Genomic DNA, 18,820 nt, shown 5'->3' with positions numbered 1-18,820 from the left:
GCCCCTGTGCCTTTGCCTGGTGTTCTCTGGCTCCTGGGTGCCTCATGCCCATCTCCACTGCCATCGTCATGTGGCCAGCCTTCCTGTGACTGTGTCCCTGAGTCCCCCCCTCTTTTTCCTATAAGAGCACCAGGCATATGGATTAAGGACCCACTCAGTTCTTATATGACTTCATTTTAGCTAATTACATTTGCCAAAGCAGGTTGCCTTCTCAGGTAGTGGAGCTGGGACTCCATTCAATACATCGTTTTGAAAGATAGAATTCAATCCACAAAAAGTGCTCCGTAACGAAGATGTGAATAAATGACTCTTGGAACCACCACCAGTTAGGACTTGGCTGTAGGCCTAGCGGATAGTGAGTGGAGAAGTGTGTTCTTTCTTAGTGCTGAGCGTGCACGCTTGTGTGCATGTGTATTACATTTCTACATCACGTAAATAATAGTTAAAATTATGAGTAGCCTGTACTTCTGAAAGACCCACCAAGTGGATTGCAAAGTGGTGATGATTGAACATGCATGCCCTGCAGGCCTTACCCCTGCCCTGAAATTTCCCCTATTAAGAGATTCCATTCATACCAAGAGAAATCAGCTTGCAGTGAGACCATTTCCCCCTAAAAAAATCAAGTGTTCCTGAGGCAGATGGGACCTCCAGGTAGGGAAGTGGCCTTTTTTTTTTAGGAAATGAGGCTCCTTTGTCATGCAGAAGGAACATGACCATCTCTTCAGCTACTGGCTTAGGGGGTCCCTTTGAAACTGACAGCACTAATGGTCTGGACCCAGCCAAAACCCAGATTGGAACTTGAACCCACAGGTTTAAATTAGAATCACTCATCTGGTGTCTGGAATTAATGAGGTTCAGATTCTTCATGCCTCCACACAGAAGGAATTCGGGAAGAGAAAAGGGATAGGCAAGAAATAGATTTATTAAGATAGGATGCTTTTGAGAGATACAAGCAAACAGGCAAGGAGGTTCTGCCCCAAGGACTAGGTGGGCTACAGTTTTATCATTCAAGGGGAGTGGGGGTTGGAAAGGACTGCCTCTTCCTCTTTCAGCCAAAGGGCAGTCCTTAAACTCCTGCCCTTGGTCTGAATCTGAATGCAGGCCTTATCCCAACCCCCACCCAGCGACCTGAGGCAATGCTCACACCTCCTCTAATCAAGGAAGACTGCCTTGTTCTGATGGCTTTCTTGTACTTACAGGTGATCTCCTAAAGTCCCCTAGGTTTCTCTCTTTATCTATGGTCCATTATTGGGACTTCTACAACTACCTGTGCTACTCCATCCCTATCACTATTTAAAGCCCAGGAAGAAATTTTACTGGTGAATTAAAAAAAAAAAAATTCTTCTGTCTTCTGAACAGTTCTGCAAGAGAGAGAACACAAGGTCCTCGCATGATTACAGCCTAGACCTTGGATGAGGCAGCCTATAGAGAGGCCAAGGAAGTGTGGTGCGGGACACTGCGGGATGTGAACCTGGGGACCTGGCGTGGGTGGGTATCACTCTCCTTGTCCTCCCAGAGCCAGGGCCCTGATAATCTTCTCAGTTTGCTCTTAGGTTTCTTTCTTCCCTTAACCTTCCACTTTGTTCTTGCTCACTTCGGTGCCCGGGAGAAGTGCTGGTTGGTGTCTGTTTTTGACTCCAGCTCAAATAAAATAGAGAGAATGGCCCTGCATATCAACAAGCTCTAATTTCCGTGCGCGGTGACCCCCACTTCCAGGGGTCCACTGCTGTCTCTTGCGCTGCCTGGCTCTCCTTGAAACCCCTGGCAGCCTTCTGAGATTAAATGCAGAGCTCTTGAATAATCTAAGCCCAGCGAGAAGTCACTATCTCAGCAGCGGGCCAAGTGTTCCAGACTGTCATCTTATTAAGAGCAAAGGGAAATTTTGATTTAAAGGAAGGCCCTTAATTTTCCAACAAGGGGTAGAAGTGATAACATTTCTTCCACCCCCTGCTGAGTCACCACTTTATGGAAACTCAGCTTCACCGTGTCCCACTCACTCTTTTGTGCTTGGATATTTTGTCAAAAGCTTTCACAAAGAGATGTTCTTTAACAAGAAATGCATTGAAGTTGCTGAAGGGAACAAATCCGTGTGTTTTTGTGAGTTTGGTAAAATAAGAAAGATGTGTTCTCAGCACGCAGTCATACATGTTCAGACCTAGCTTGCCTGCCGTCCCTGCACGCCACCCCCGCCCTTCCCCACCCTCCCTCTGCACCAGTGCATCACCTTGTGGGGATCAAAAGGAATGGCTGTCACTTTCATGTGACCAAGAGGGCAGGCTAGTCGGAAACACAGGTACAATTCCATGTCAAGGAATACTGCTTAAATGTAATGCTCTGTATATGGAAAATCTGCATCCTGATGGATGTCCCATAAATATAATGCTTTGTGGTTCTGGTTGCAACATATTTTATTTAATCAATAAACCTATACAACACTATCTGATAATAAATAATGGCAATTTGCATGATGTTCTGGGCTGTTAGGTTTTTTTTCTTGTTGTTGTACAAGAAAATTGCATTTATCTTTCACTCTTTTTCAGTTCAAACAGCCCACAACTGCTTTAATTTAGATCAGTTCAAGTTGCCATTACTCACTGATCCTAAACATCCTAGCAAGAGTATAAGAGCTATAGGAACCTGTAATGAGAGGCTAGGATACTGTAATGAGAGGCTAGGATGGTATTGTGATAAGATGGGAGTGGATATGACTAGAGTGGTCCCTGGGGAGTTCCCGTCGTGGCGCAGTGGTTAACGAATCTGACTAGGAACCATGAGGTTGCGGGTTCGGTCCCTGCCCTTGCTCAGTGGGTTAACGATCCGGTGTTGCCGTGAGCTGTGGTGTAGGTCGCAGATGTGGCTCAGATCCTGAGTTGCTGTGGCTCTGGCGTAGGCCGGCGGCTACAGCTCCGATTTGACCCCTAGCCTGGGAACCTCCATGTGCTGCGGGAGCGGCCCTAGAAATGGCAAAAAGACAAAAAACAAAACAAAACAAAACAAAAAAAAACAAAACAAGAATGGTCCCTGAGCTCAGAGGGCTGGGAGGGACCTCAATAAACAGTTAGGCTGGTGAGCAAGGATGGGTGATGGAGGATGGGGACTTAGAGTGCTGTGGTTCCTACCTAAACCTGCCACAGTCTTTTACTTGGTTTATTCCCTTGGTTTGCCTGAGCTACCTGGACTCAGAGACTGTATATTTCCATCTTCCTACCCTTGCATTTAGCAAACTGCCCGGTGTATAATGAGTGCTCACCTAATTTTGTAGAAAAATCGGTGCGCAAATAAAACGAAGGAGAAAGTCATTCTGGATTCACAGACTATCAGCATAATTGACTCAGGCATAAAGTACAATTCTGGTGGCAATTTCATACTTGCACCAGTTTCTCGAGCATTGCTGTACCCTAGCAATACATAGGAGTAAGAATACCAGTTCTAGCAGTTACAGTTTCTCAGCTTCAGCATCTTTCTCTGTAAAGTGGGAGCAACCATGCTAGCTCTTTCCTAGAATTGGACGTGTTTAGTGAAATAATGCATGTGAAGTATTTAGCATAATGCCCCAGAGATAGTAGGTGCTAGCCCAATAAAATTTAACTGGAATCATGATTATGATTGAAGGCTATGATGGCAATGTCTCTATTCCTACCATTTAATCCTACTAATTTTTAAAAAAATCTCTGCTATGTTTAGGGCCCATCTACCTTCATGTTTTTGGTTAGATTCAGGCAGTGTATATCAATGTAAGATAATCATCAAGGTGGTGAGAACAGAAGAGGCAGTTGAGTGTGTGTGATCCTTTAAAAACCTTAATGATGCCTAGAGAGGACTACTATTTCTTAGGTGCTTACTCTGTGCTGGGCTCTGGGATAGAGAAATACTATGTTATCCCCTTTAATTTCTATAAAAATATTTTGAGGTACACATTATAAAGCATTTAAAATCTTCCATTAGGGGAGTTCCCGTCATGGCATAGTGGAAACGAATCCAACTAGGAACCATGAGGTTGCAGGTTTGATCCTTGGCCTTTCTTAGTGGGTTAAGGATCTGGCATTGCTATGAGCTGTGGTGTAGGTTGCAGAAGTGGCTTGGATCCTGCATTCCTGTGGCTGTGGTGTGGGCTGGCAGCTGTAGCTCTGGTTGAACCACTAGCCTGGGAACCTCCATATGCTGCAAGTGTGGCCCTAAAAAGCAAAAAAGAAATCTTCCATTAGCAAGAGGCAGTTGCAGGTGTCCCTGGATGCAGAGTCCCTCTCTCCATGTGTGTGTGATCAGCTCTCCACCCTCATCAGCCTCGTGGTAGATGTGAATTGGTGCATCTGCTTCAAGAGGCTGCTCAGGATGGAACACAGAGATCTGAACTGGGATACTGAATCAGCAGACCTGATTCTAGTCAGCCACTTCCCCAGACTAGAGATTCTAGTACCAGCTAATCTCTCTGGGACTCTTCTGCATCCTCCATGGAGTTGGTAGACTGCGTAGACCAATGTCCAGTGCACGCGCAATGTCCTTTACCCCCTCATACCTATGACTCCAGACTCAGAATGGAGTTTTCACGTTTGTGAAAAGAGTACTCTTGCATCAAAAACATCTAGTTGTAGGGCTGTGCTATCTTTCCTTTTCCTGGCCATTGGAGACTCCTAAACCCTGCATTGCTTGAACCTAAAGCGCCAAAACCAGCTGTTTATAGTGTTTTCAGTTCTCTCAGCAGGGGAACTCCATATTGAATCAAACAAAAAATCATGGAGTTCCCGTTGTGGCTAAGTGGAAATGAACCGGACTAATATCCATGAGGATGTGGATGCAGGTTCAATCCCTGGCCTTGCTCAGTGGGTTAAGGATTTGGCATTGCCATGAGCTGTGGTGTAGGCCACAGACATGGCTCAGATCCCACTTTGCTGTTGCTGTGGCATAGACCAGCAGCTGTAGCTCTGATTCAACCCCTAGACTGGGAACCTCCATATGCCAAGGGTGCAGCCCTAACAAAATAAAAAAATAAAATAAAATAAAAATTAAAAAAAATTGCTATGGGAATGCATGTATCTGAAAGAATAAACAGATATTTATTTTAAATGAAAGCCAAAAGTATGTTGTTGGTATTTAGCATTCTCTTGTAAAATGCTCCCTATACTAGGTCTCTAGGAATTGGGGAAACACAGCAGTTCAGACACGAAGGATTCTTGAGGATGTTCATCCAGCCCCTCTCAGTTTCCAGACGAGCAAGGAGTTTCTTTTCACCAATTGTGTAATATTTTTAAGTTCCCTAATGGCATCATTTCCCATTGAGCACATGGTGGGGGCCTCATGCAAGAAGCTTTGAGTGTCACACAGTCCACAATACACTAAATTGTCTCAGTGATAGCATTTGCACTCTATTCTCCTTCAATCAATCAATCCATCAATCTTTCATCAACTAATCCAATGACAATACCAAACTATCAAAATAAACCCTAAAATTAAACACACAAGTGAACAAAGTAGCAAGTCTGTTCTGGGTGTCTTTCCTATAATTCCTAGTACCTCTTCCTTGGAAGGACCATGAGCTAAAATGTGAGAATTAGATTATAGTGTCTGCATTCAGGAATGCCTAAGTATCATCTTTAGTTAAGCCTTCCTGTATTTTAAAATTATCCTTCATAGTTATCCAGCTTTGGAAATAAAATGTGCAAAATCACACCCCTTGAGGTACTTTTCTTTTATTTGTTCCTCTCATTATCAAGAATGTCCTGCCGGGGTGCTGAAGTCTGTACAAGCCCATGTACAATACTATCCTCACCAATGAATGATTTCTTCTTACAAAGAGAAATCTTACCAATATGCTCCCCTTTCTGGGAATAGTTTGCTGTTCTCAGTGCCTGTTAACGACACCATCCACACCCGACTTGGCATTCAGCCCTGTGTGCTTCTTTGTTTAGCCTGTTAATGTTAGTTTTGTCATTGCCTGAAATGGGTAGCAGGTGGGTTTAAATGAAATTCACAGTGTTCTTCATTTTTTTAAACCATCTTTTAAAGAAAAAAGTAGTAAAGAGAATCCAGCCTATAGCCAGGTGAAAGTCTGAACTGGCTGTCAGAAAATGGGATGGCAGCCATCAGTGAGCAAGAAGGCCATGGACCTCCAGATTCTCTGTCCTCCTCAGGGGATGCTGAGTCCTCCCTCCCTGTTGAGAGTAGCAGGCAACTATTCTCTGCAAAATGTGTGTGTGTGTGTGTGTGTGTGTCAGTGTGTGTGTCAGTTACTCTTTGTTCACTCCCCAGGGGATTTCCAGTTTGGGATTTTGTCAACTCTGTGTTTGGTGGTATCACTGAAAACACCATATACATTAGTGCTTATTGCTCAGAGCTGCCTTGCAGATAAGTGAACCTCCACTCTTAGACATAAAGAGGGTTTTTCAAACTAAGGAACTTAAAGGGGATGTACCATGTGCAACACTTCTGCACACAGCCTGCAAACCTGAGGGATCACTGCAGCCATTTTGCATGAGGAATTCTGGCCTAAAGTGCCTGTACAAGGCCTGAGCACAAGGCAACATATGAGGAAATGAAAGTGGACTAAGCATGAAGGAAAAAGGAGATTATGAAAGTGGTGATGGCTGGTAAGTGTGCTGGGTCCTGATGCTATGCTGAGCCTATCAGTAGACATCCAGGAAAGCCACTAAGATGGTAAAGTAAAAGGACACTGAGTTAACCTCCTCTCATGAGCACACCAACATCACAACAATCTGCACAACAGCAATCACTGAAAAAGAGAGGAACCTACCACAAATAACCCTCTACAACCAAAGACATGAAGAAGAAACCAGAATGACATGATAGGAGGAGGCATACTCATGATATAATCAAATCTCCAGATGTTTAGTAGAATTCATTATATCACAGAGGTTTTCCCACAGGAGTGAAATTTTTGAGCCCCACGCAGTCTCCACAGCCTGGGGGTCCAGCACTGGGAAGAGGAGCCCCCAGAGCATTTGGCTTTGAAAGCCAGTATGGTTTGTTTACAGGATCTCCACAGATTTGGAGGAAACAGAGATTTCACTCTTGGAGGGTGCATACAGAATCTCATGTTCACTGGGACCCGGGGCATAGCAGTGACTCCATAGGAGCCTGGGCCAGACCTACTTGCTGGTCTTGGTGGGTCTTCCAGGGATGCAGGGGTGTCTTTGGCTCACTATGAGGACATTGACATTGGTGGTAGACACATCAGGAAGCATTCATTTGTGTGAGCTCTCGTAAAGGCTGATATTTTGGCACCAAGACCTGGCCCACTAAACAGCCCATAGACTCCAGTGCTGGGATGCCTGAAGTCAAAGAACCAACATCCTGGGTACACAGACCCAATCATAAGTAAACAAGTTTCCTAAAGACTTTCTCAGCATGGAGTTCCCATCATGGCTCAGCAGTAAGGAAACTGACTAGTATCCATGAGGTCATGAATTTGATCCCTGGCCTTGCTCAGTGGGTTAAGGATCTGGTGTTGCCATGAACTGAGGTTTAAGCCATATATGCAGCTCAGATCTGGTACTACTGTGGCTGTGGCTGTGGCTGTGGCAAAGGCCAACAGCTGCAGCTCCAATTGGACCCCTAGGCTGGGAATATCCATATGCCACAGGTGCACCCCCCCCCCAAAAAAAAGACTTCCTCAGCCCACAACCACCTCTAGACCACCTGCCTTTTTATATGGCCCTTCCCAGCAGGAGACCAAGACACAGCTCTATCCACCAGTGGCAGACACAACCCCTCATACCAGGAAGCCTTCATAAGCCACTAGACCAGCTGCATCCACCATGGAACAAACGCCAGAAGCAAGATAACTGTGACCCAGTAGCCTAAGGAACCAAGTCTGCAAACACAGGTGAGAACCTACCTTGGGACCAGCTGGTTCCTGGCCCTTGGGAGATGAGAGGGGAATGCACTCCTGGGCCATATAGGACATCCCTACAGAGGGCCATTTTTCCAAGGTTGAGAAATATAACTAACCTACCACATACATAAAAATACAAATATAAATTTAAGCAAAATGAGATGCCAAGGGAATATGTTCTAGATAAAGGAATAAGATAACATTCCAGAAGAACAACTAAGTTATGTGGAGATAGGAAATCTACCTGAGAAAAAGTTCAGAGTAATGATTGTAAAGATTTTTTTTAACAATTAGAAAATAAAAAATTATCAAATAGAATTGAAGAATATAATAACTGAAATGAAAAATACACTAGAAGGAATCAATAGTAGACTAAATGAGGCAGAAAAACAGATCAGTGAACTGGAAGACAGATTAGTGGAAATCATTGCTGCAGAAGAGAAAAAAAAAAGAAAAAAGAATGAAAAGAAATAAGGACACTTTAAAAGACCTCTTGGACAACATGAAATGTGCCCATGTCCACATTATTGGAGTCTCGGAGAAGAGAGAGAAAGAGCCTAAGAAAACATTTGAAGGGATAATAGCTGAAAACTTCTTTAACCTGGGAATGGAAACAGTCACCCTTCTCCAGGAAGTACACAGTCTCATATAGGATTAAACCCAAGAAGGAACACTCTGAGACATATATTAATCAAACTGACAAAAAATAAGACAAGGGAAAAATATTAAAAGCAACAAACTGAAAGCAACAAGTAACATAGAAAGGAACTCCCATAAGTATATCAGCTAAATTTTCAGCATAAACCCTGTAGGCCAGAAGGGAATGGCACCATACTTAAAGTGATGAGAGAGAAAAACTAACAACCAGGAAGGCTCTCATTTAGATTTGATGGGAAAATCAAAATCTTTACAGATGAGCAAAAGCTAAAATAATTCAGCACCACCAAACCAGCTTTACAACAAATGCTAAAGGGACTTCTCTAGGAAGAAACGGCCACAACCAGAAACAAGAAAATTATGAAATGGAAAACCTCATTGATAAAGGCAAACATATATTAAAGGCAGGAAATCTTCCACACAAAAAGCTAGTAGGGAGGATAAAAGGTATAAGCAGTAAAATTATTTGTATATACAATAAGCAGTTAAGGAGTACACAAAATGATTATATGTAAACTATAAAAAACAGTAATCATAAGGGGAAGAGAGTACAAATTCAAGGTAGCCAAAATTAAGATATCAAAAACTTAAAACAAGTGCATGAGTGCACATATGCATATATACATAGACTGCTATACAAAAACCTCAAGGAAACCACAGAACAAAAATATATAATAAATTTACATGCACACACACAAAGGGAATCCAAACATAATGCTAAAGATACTCAGCAAATCACATGAGAAGAGAACAAAAGAAGGAGAAAAAAAGACCTGCAAAAGCAAATACAAAACAACACAACGGCAGTAGAATATCTATTTAAATATATATCCAACACCAATATATAAAGCAAATGTTAATAGACATAAAAGGAAAAACACAATAACGGTAACACAATAATATTGGGTTTTTTTTACACCCTACTTATGTCAGATGGGTGGATCTGTCAGATGGACAGATCATTCAGACAGGAAATCCATAAGGAAATGCAAACCTTAAATGAGACATTAGACCACATGGACTTAATTGATTGTTATAGAACATTCCATCCCAAACCAGCAGAATATACATTCTTTTCGAGTGGACAGGAACATTCTTTAGGGTAGATCACATGCTGAGCCACAAAGCAAGCCTTGGTAAATTTAAGAAAACTGAAATCATAGCAAGCATCTTTTCTGACTACAATGCTATGAGGTTAGAAATAAACTGCAAAACATTGCAAAAAGCTCAAACACTTGGAGGCTAGAAAGTATGCTACTAAACAATCAATGAATCGCTGAAGAAATCAAAGAGGGACTAAGAAATACTGAGACAAGTGAAAATGAAAAGGGGATGATCCAAAACCTATGAGACACAGCAAAAGCAGTTCTAGGAGGAATTTTATAGTAATACAAGCTTACCTCAGGAAACAAGAAAAGTCTCAAATAAACAACCTAATCTTATACCTAAAGCAACTAGAGAAAGAAAAAACAAACAAAACCCAAAGCGAGTAGAAGGAAAGACATCATAAATATCAGAGCAGAAATAAATGTAACAGAGCCTAAAAAATTGATCAATGAAACTAAAAGCTCATTCTTTGAAAAGATAAAAAATTTGATAAACATTTGGCCAGACTTAGTAAGAAAAAAGGGGAGGACCCAAATCAATGATATCAGAAATTAAAAAGAAGTTAAAACTGACATGACAAAAATACAAAGGATAATAAGACTACTATAAGCAACCATATACCAATAAAATGGACAACCTAGAAGAAATGGACAAATTCTTATAAAGATACAATCCATCAAAGACTGATCTGGGAAGAAGTAGGATATATGAAAAGACCAATCACAAGTACTAAAATTGAATACGTGATTTAAAAACTCCCAACAAACTAAAGTCCAAGACCAGATGTCATCACAGGTGAATTCTACTAAACATCTGGAGAAGAATTAACACCTATCCTTCAGAAACAATTCCAAAATATTGCAGAGGAAGGAATACCTCCAAACTTATTCTATGAGGCCACAATCACCCTGATACCAAAACTAGACAAAGATATTTCACAAAAAAAGAAAATTATAGGCCAGTATCACTGATAAGCATAAATGCAAAAATCCTTAACAAAATACATGTAAACTTAATCCAACAATACATTGAAAGTTTTGTACATCATGATCAAGTGGGATTTACCCCAGGGGTATAAGTATTTTCTAATATCCACAAACAAATTGTGATACACTATGTTAATAAACTGAAGAATAAAAATTAAATGATCGTCTCAATAGATGCAGAAAAGGCTTTTGATAAAATTCAGCAATGATTTATGATAAAAAAAAACTCTCCAGAAAATGGGCATAGAAGGAATCTAACAATATAGTAAAGACCATATATGATAAACCCATAGCTAACATCTTTCTCAATGGTAAAAAACTGAAAGTGCTTCCTCTAAGATCAGGAACAAGACATGAATACCCACCCTTACCACTTTGATTCAACATAATTTTGAATTTTGAATTATGAAGTCCTAGCAATGGCAATCAGAGAAGAAAAAGGAATAAAAAGAATCTAAATTGGTAAAGAAGAAATAAAACTCTCACTGTTTGCATATGACATGATGCTATACATAGAGAATCCTAAAGATGCTGTTTAGAAACCTATTAGAGCTCATCAATGAATTTGGTAAAGTTTCAGGATACAAAATTAATAAATTTTGCATAGGAGTTCCCGTCGTGGTGCAGTGGTTACAAATCCGACTAGGAACCATGAGGTTGCGGGTTCAATCCCTGCCCTTGCTCAATGGGTTAACAATCTGGCGTTGCCGTGAGCTGTGGTGTAGGTCGCAGACGTGGCTCAGATCCCGTGTTGCAGTGGCTCTGTCATAGGCTGGCAGCTACAGCTCCAATTAGACCCCTAGCCTGGGAACCTCCATATGCCACGGGAGTGGCCCAAGAAATGGCAAAAAGACATAAATAAATAAATAAATAAATAAATAAATAAATAAATTTTGCATAAATCTCTTGCATTTCTATATACTAACAACAAAAAGTCAAAGTGAGAAATTATAAGGAAACAATCTCACTTAACCATCACATCAAAAAGAACAAGATACCTAGAAATAAACTTACCAAAAGAGACAAAAGACTTATACTCCTAAACCATAAGCTGCTGATGAAAGAAATCAGAGGACACAAACGATGGAAAGATATACTGTGTTCTTAAATGGAAGCACCAATATTATTAAAATGACCATAATACCTAGAGCAATCTACAGATTCAATGCAATCCCTATCAAATTGCCAATGGTATGTTTCACAGAATGAAACAAAAGTTAAAAAAAAAATTATATGGAAACACAAAAGACCCTGAATTGCCACAACAGTCTTGAGAAAGAAGAATGGAGTTGGATGAATCAGGCTCCCTGACCTCACACTATATTACAAAGCTACAGTAATCAAAACAGTGTGGTATTAGCACAAAAATGGAAATACAGATCTGTGAAACAGGATAGAAAGGCCAGAAATAAATCCACACATTTATGGCCAATTAGTCTACAACACAGAAGGCAAGAATATACAATATAGAAGAGACGTTCAATAAATGGTGCTGGGAAAACTGGACAGCTACCTATAGAAGAATGAAATTCTCCAATATGACACACAAAATAAGCTCAATATGGATTAAAGATATAAATGTATAAAGCTGGATACTATAAAAGTCCTAGAAGAACACATAGGCAGAATGCTTTTTGACATAAATGGCAGCGATATATATATATATATTTTTTTTTTGGAGCCTTCTCCTTGAGTGATGGAAATAAAAACAAAAATAAAAAAATGGGGCCTAATTAAACTTAAAAGCTTTTGCTCAGCTAAGGAAATCCTAAACAAAGCATAAAGACAAATTATGGATGGGGAGAAAATATTTGCAAGAGATGCTACTGACAAGGGATTAATTTCCAAAATACACAAACAGCTCATACAGCTTCTTATATAAAAAACAAATATCCCAATCAAAAAAAAGGACAGAAGATCTACATAGACATTTCTCCAAGAAAGACATACAGATGGCCAATGGGCACATGAAAATACACTCAATATAACTAATTATTGAATAAATTCAAATCAAACTACAATGAGATGTTATCTCATACTACTCAGAATGGTCATCATTAAAAGGTCTCCAAATAATAAGTGCTGATAGGGTGTACAGAAAAGGAACACACATGCCTACGCTCTTGGTGGGAATGTAAATTAGTGCATCCACTATGGAGAATAGTATGTAAGTTTCTTAAAAAGCTAAAAATATAGTTGCCGTATAGTCCTGCAAGCCCACTCCTGGGCATATATCTGGAGAAAACTCTAATTTGAAGAGATACATGCACCCTAATGTTCATAGCAGCATTATTTGCAACAGCCAAGACATGGAAGCAACCCTAATGCTCATCAACAGAGGAATGGATAAGGAAGATGTGGCAAAAATACACAATGGAATATTACTCAGCCATAAAAGATGAAACAATGCCAATTGCAGCAACATGGGTGGACCTAAAGATTATTGTATTAAGTGCAGTTAGCCAGACAAAGACAAAAACAATTATATGCAGATTTTTTTTAAAATGATACAAATAAACTTATATACAAAATATAAATTGACTCATACACATAGAAAACAAACTTACAGTTACTGGAGGGGGAAGTAGGGGAGGGGTAAATTAGGAATTCGATATTAACGTAAACACACTACTGTATATAAAAATAAATAACCAACAAGGACCTACTCTATAGCACAGTAACTATACTCAAGATTTTATAATAACCTGTAAGGAAAAAGAACCTGAAAAAAAGACACATATATGTATAATTGAGTTACTTTGGTGTACACTCCAAACTAACACAACGTTGTAATACTTCGAAAAAATAGTTTTTTAAAAAGAGAATCTGTGGTCTTTACCGGGCCTCAGACTTCTTACATCTGAGTCAATAGATCTTATTTTCTCTCTGTAGAGGCCAGAGTGTTGCTGGGTCCTGGGCCACCACTGTCCTGGATCACACAGACAGATGCCCCTTACATGCTCTACAGTGTAGATAGCACCCTCTGGATTGTGCAAACATACAATACCATTTGGTTCTGCATTTTGTGTAGCAGGCAAGCGATTGGGGCCAACACTTTCTACTATGAAGCCTGAAGAGCATGGCAACAACTTTGGCCTTTAGGGAAATTCATGTGTTACTTAGCAGTTTCATTTCTTTCCCTGTTATAGGCGAGATTATCTCCCCATATCATATTCAAAGCTCTTCTATCTCTATTCATGCTAAGTAGTTATATTTGGATTCTACAAATTTTCTTTTATAAAGATGGTGAATTCAACCTGCTCAATACTAATCACAGTTTTGGAAACAGTTTTTAATATATGCATTACCTAAAAATTATTAATCTCTGGTTTTGCACTTTCTCCTGTCAATCTATAATTAAATCATATGAAAACACACTGATTTTACATCATTATAATAAAGGTGTATTCTGATACTTCTGATGGTTGTGGCTTCCTCACATTCATTATTAATTGCTAGGCACTTTACTATCAGCTCATATGGTGTTATCTAAATTAATCGTGAACTTTAATATGCTTGGATCTGAAAAGGAAATCAGCTGTCTCTTCCATAAAGAAGGCTCAGAAAGCTGAATAGACCAATTTTATGTTAACAGCTTAATATCCTCTTACAGTTTGGAACAGAATTGGAATGTTTAGGGAAATGCCCCTTTCAGCTTATAAGAACATCTAAATTGTGACACTAGTCTATCAGTTGAGTGGAAAAAGAAATGTTTTATTCAACTGTTTGATGATTGTATTTCTAAATTATCTTCAAGACTGCAAAGTTGGTGGGATATAAGCCGTTCCTTTACGTATGGCACTGATATCCAGGGCTTTCCCTCTGGCCTGAACTGCTTCCTGGAAATCCTCTGCTGGTCTAAGATGGAGTCATGGGAGGGGACACAGTCCAGGGAAAATGCAGGGTCATTGATCATCATGGGAGAAGGAGCTGCAGACCACACAAAGGCAGACACATCCACTGAATGGACTGGAAGGGAGATTAGAAATCAGGGGGCAGAGGAGTTCCCGTCGTGGCGCAGTGGTTAACGAATCCGACTAGGAACCATGAGGTTGCAGGTTCGGTCCCTGCCCTTGCTCAGTGGGTTAACGATCCGGCGTTGCTGTGAGCTGTGGTGTAGGTTGCAGACGCGGCTCGGATCCCGCGTTGCTGTGGCTCTGGCGTAGGCCGGTGGCTACAGCTCCGATTCGACCCCTAGCCTGGGAACCTCCATATGCCACGGGAGCGGCCCAAAAAATAGCAACAACAACAACAACAACAAAAGACAAAAAAAAAAGACAAAAAAAAAGAAGTCAGGGGGCAGAAAACAGTCATGTCTGACCACAAATCAAGGTAAAAAATGTTTGACAAAAATCTCATTACAGTTCATTCCAAAGTATGTGATAATGATTTGTATTTGTTAAGTGTTATGATGAAGGTATCATAGAATTTTATATACATACCTCATTTAACCCTTATGTCATGTCTGCAAAGAGGGTATGATTGCCTCCATTTTATAGATGAGAAAAACTGAGGCTTAGAGTGATCAGAAAACTCTCACAAAGGCACCCAGTTAGAAACAGGTAGAGACAGGCTATGGCACCTTTATTTTACTTACTCTTGATGAAAATTGTTGAGGCTTAAGTCTGTAATATTTATCCATACAGTGCTGGAGCATGCGCAGCATAGAGCTCCGAGAGACTGTAACTGGGTCCAAATCACACTGCTAGTAAATTGCAGAGCTGGGATAGGAGCCAAGGTCATTTTAATTCCAAAACTTATGCTCTTTCCAACACATGGCGTTCCACCGCCCACCACGTCCTTTCTGTTACACTAAACAGCCTCTCTAGGGAAACAAACAATTATTTTTCTGCCCAAGGTACAGAATCCTAGTTCTGTCTTGCAGATAGACAACACAGTAGATGGATCTTCAAGGTCCTCATCCATCCAAAGATTGACAAGCAGGTTTCGGGTGGGATTTAAAAGGGTCTCTTCGTGGAGCACCTTCCGCCCTGGCACCTGAGGATGCTCTAGCATAAGGGATGGATGGGGAGAGACTGCCTTCTGAAGCCACAGCCTGGGCTGTGGCAGGAACCAAGGTTCCAGTTTGGAACGCTAAAGCTCGCTGCTTCTGTTCTTAGTGTGCATTCAGTCCCCTCTCATTCCTTTGGACTGTGTGTGTCTGTGCCGCTCACTGAGTTGCAAGCTTCCTTCAGGCAAGAAGTATGTCTCCAGGGAGTAACTCCATACATATTTGTTGGGATGATTCTCCCACATGCCAGGTATTGTTCTGGGACCTGAGCAAACAGACACCTGGTTTCTGGCTGCACATTTTAGTGGAGACACCAATAGGTGGCGACAACAATGTGGTGTGCTAAGGATGGTGACAGGAAAGAGCAGTAGACTATGGGAGCCCATATAATCCATGAGTTAGGGATCAGGGAAGGTTTTTTTGTTTGTTTGTTTGTTTGTTTTTGTCTTTTTGCTATTTCTTGGGCCGCTCCCGTGGCATATGGAGGTTCCCAGGCTAGGGGTCCGAATCGGAGCTGTAGCCACTGGCCTACGCCAGAGCCACAGCAATGCGGGATCCGAGCTGCGTCTGTGACCTACACCACAGCTCACCACAATGCCAGATCCTTAACCCACTGAGCAAGGGCAGGGACCGAACCCGCAACCTCATGGTTCCTAGTCGGATTAGTTAACCACTGCGCCACGACAGGAACTCCGGGGAAGGTTTTTGAGGAAATTTCTAAGAGAAGCTCAAAAGGATGGGGCAAGTCGGCCATGGAAATTTGAGGGTTGTGGGCATTGGGGATGGCTCACAGAGGGAACAGTGTGTTGGAAGAGGTGGAAATGAGAAAGCCAGTCGGGTATTTGAAGGATTAGAAGATCAGTGTAGATGGAGCCCAGTGCTTGGGCCAGGAGGGATTGAAGGAGAGGCACCCTGGGAGCCAGCGTGGTGCCCCCGTGGGGCTTTGTGAAGACCCATGTGTGCCTTTACATATTGGCTTTGCTGGTTGGTTTGTTTAAGGCTCAGGACTGGGATTTTGTGTCTACTCTCTTGGCTTCTTTGTGCTGCTATCAAATTGCTGTTTTGATCCTGGGCCAGGTTGCCTCATTTTGCTCCACTTCCTACCGGTCTTGTAAACGGAGGTCTATTAATACTTTATTCACACTGAAGTTGTTGGGACTCATTACCCGATGCCTGCAAAGCCACATGAGGTGATTGGTTGAGAGACATGCCACGGAGCCTTCTTTCTTCTCGAAAGCCTTGATTGCTTCCGGCATGTTCCCCTTCTGTTTCTCTAGAGTTGCAGCAGCCATTTACCCCAGTGCCCACCTTCCCTGCGTCTGCGACTCAGGACTCCTCTAACAGCTGGAAGGGGTACTGGATGGGTAGCCCCAGTCCAAAGAGAGGAGGGACCCCGCCCTTTGTGGGAGGGATGCAGCCCCAGGTTGGGATTCCTGTATCAGAACAGAATCACTTTCCCTCCTCCCTAACCCTGGCTTCCCCGTCCTGTTTCAAAGTAATCAAATCCTGCTTCCTCTTGCTCTCCAGGATATTACATCCTTCAATACCTGTCAGAAACAATTAGTGGTGAGCTTTTTCCCCACCTGTTTTCAGAGGAGAAATTAATAGTTGATATTCAGACCTCTCTCCTGGTGCTGCATTTTCTGCAAAGACGGAAAACAGAAAGTGGCAGCTTCAGAGATGGGCAATGCCTATCAGACTTTGAAGACATGCTTCACTCAGTGGTGAAGGATGGGAAATGTCAGCGCAAACGACAGAGGAATCAGGTGCGTGAGGCACCGGGCTGAACAGAAAGTCTATTCCTCTAAGGAAGGCTCATCTACCCCCTCCACCTGCTGGTCCCAGAATCGCAGCCCATTCCTCATCTCTTCCAGAAAGTCCTCTTCAGCTGTCATTCAACCGTCCCTCTCCACTCCACAGTGTCCTTTTTGCAGTGGGTGGGTTGCAAAGAACACAGGCAGGGGCTCAGGCTTCAGACCTCAGCCTTCTGGTGACGCTTTCTCCATGGGACCCAGGGGAAGCATAAAATCGCTGACTTTGCTTCACTCCCGTGCAAAAAGATAAGAGCACTAAACCTATGAAGGTGGTAGAGGAGTTCTAACATGCAGTTAACCTAATCTATTGCATGCACAACTGTTAGAACCTTACCCCCTTGAAGCACTTAGTTGACTGAATGCTTTATGCACTAGTTCTGATTACTTATATCAGTGAGAGTTATTTATCTGTGTACAGTTTTATAAAGATCTAGTGCATATATTTTTGGTTAACGTGCGAAGTCTTGTGAATTAGGAAGAGAAGACATGGTTACCATCTTGATTTTAAATGTGAGGAGTCTGAGGCTCACACTAGTTTCCAAGTACCCTTGCTCATTTGCCACATGTGCTCCAGTTTCTTGTCAACACTAGTGTGTTAGTTCACCTGCAGTGGCCAGGAAGCTGGGTGTGCAGTGACCACATGGGGCTTCTCTGCTTAGATAAGTTCCCGGGGCCCATGAGTCTGTATTGAGTGCCTGGGAGAGATGGAAGTTCTCAGGCCAGACTCACTTATAACACAGAATGAAGGCTTCTGAACACTTTCCTCTTGGGAATTCGACAAGAATGTCTCTGAGTGTGTTTGTCAGCCTCATGGAGTCCAGGAGATGAGCACGTGCTTTCGTTCTTGAAGTGACGGTATCCTGCTGCACATGGAATAACTGACAATATGGCACTTCCGTCTCCTGGGAGGGATCCCTTCCCTCAGCATCAGTGCTTAGGGATTAAGTTCTTTCCCTTCAGAGGTGGGTTTGCCTTGGTCTTTCCCTTCATTCTCCTTCCTCTCATTTCTCCAACTTCCCATTTCTCCCCCTTCCATTCTCAGTGATTGAAAGGGTGGATTTTCTTTCTATGTTTAGTGTCAAAATATTCCATTTCAGTGGAGTTTTGCATGGTATTATCTTCCAGAGTCTAGCAGGAAAACCAAGATAAAACAATCCCTCTTCTCTGTTCCATTTTAAGGGTGACGCCGGGACAGCCTGTGACAGAATTGTGGCCGTGTCCTCCCAAACCGAATCATGTAGAACTTTCACAAAATGACTCCTGTGCAGCTCAGGAAGCACCACATCTGAAATATCTCTCAGCTCGTGTGTATCTGTGTGGAGGATAGAAGGAAATATGCCCTATTAAATACTCCTGGTTTCTGATGTGACTCCTGGGCAGATCTTTCCCTTGCACC

Source organism: Phacochoerus africanus, chromosome 11 (assembly GCF_016906955.1).
Source record: "Phacochoerus africanus isolate WHEZ1 chromosome 11, ROS_Pafr_v1, whole genome shotgun sequence".
Classification (NCBI taxonomy): Eukaryota; Metazoa; Chordata; class Mammalia; order Artiodactyla; family Suidae; genus Phacochoerus; species Phacochoerus africanus.
Note: the sequence above shows the minus strand (reverse complement) of the source record.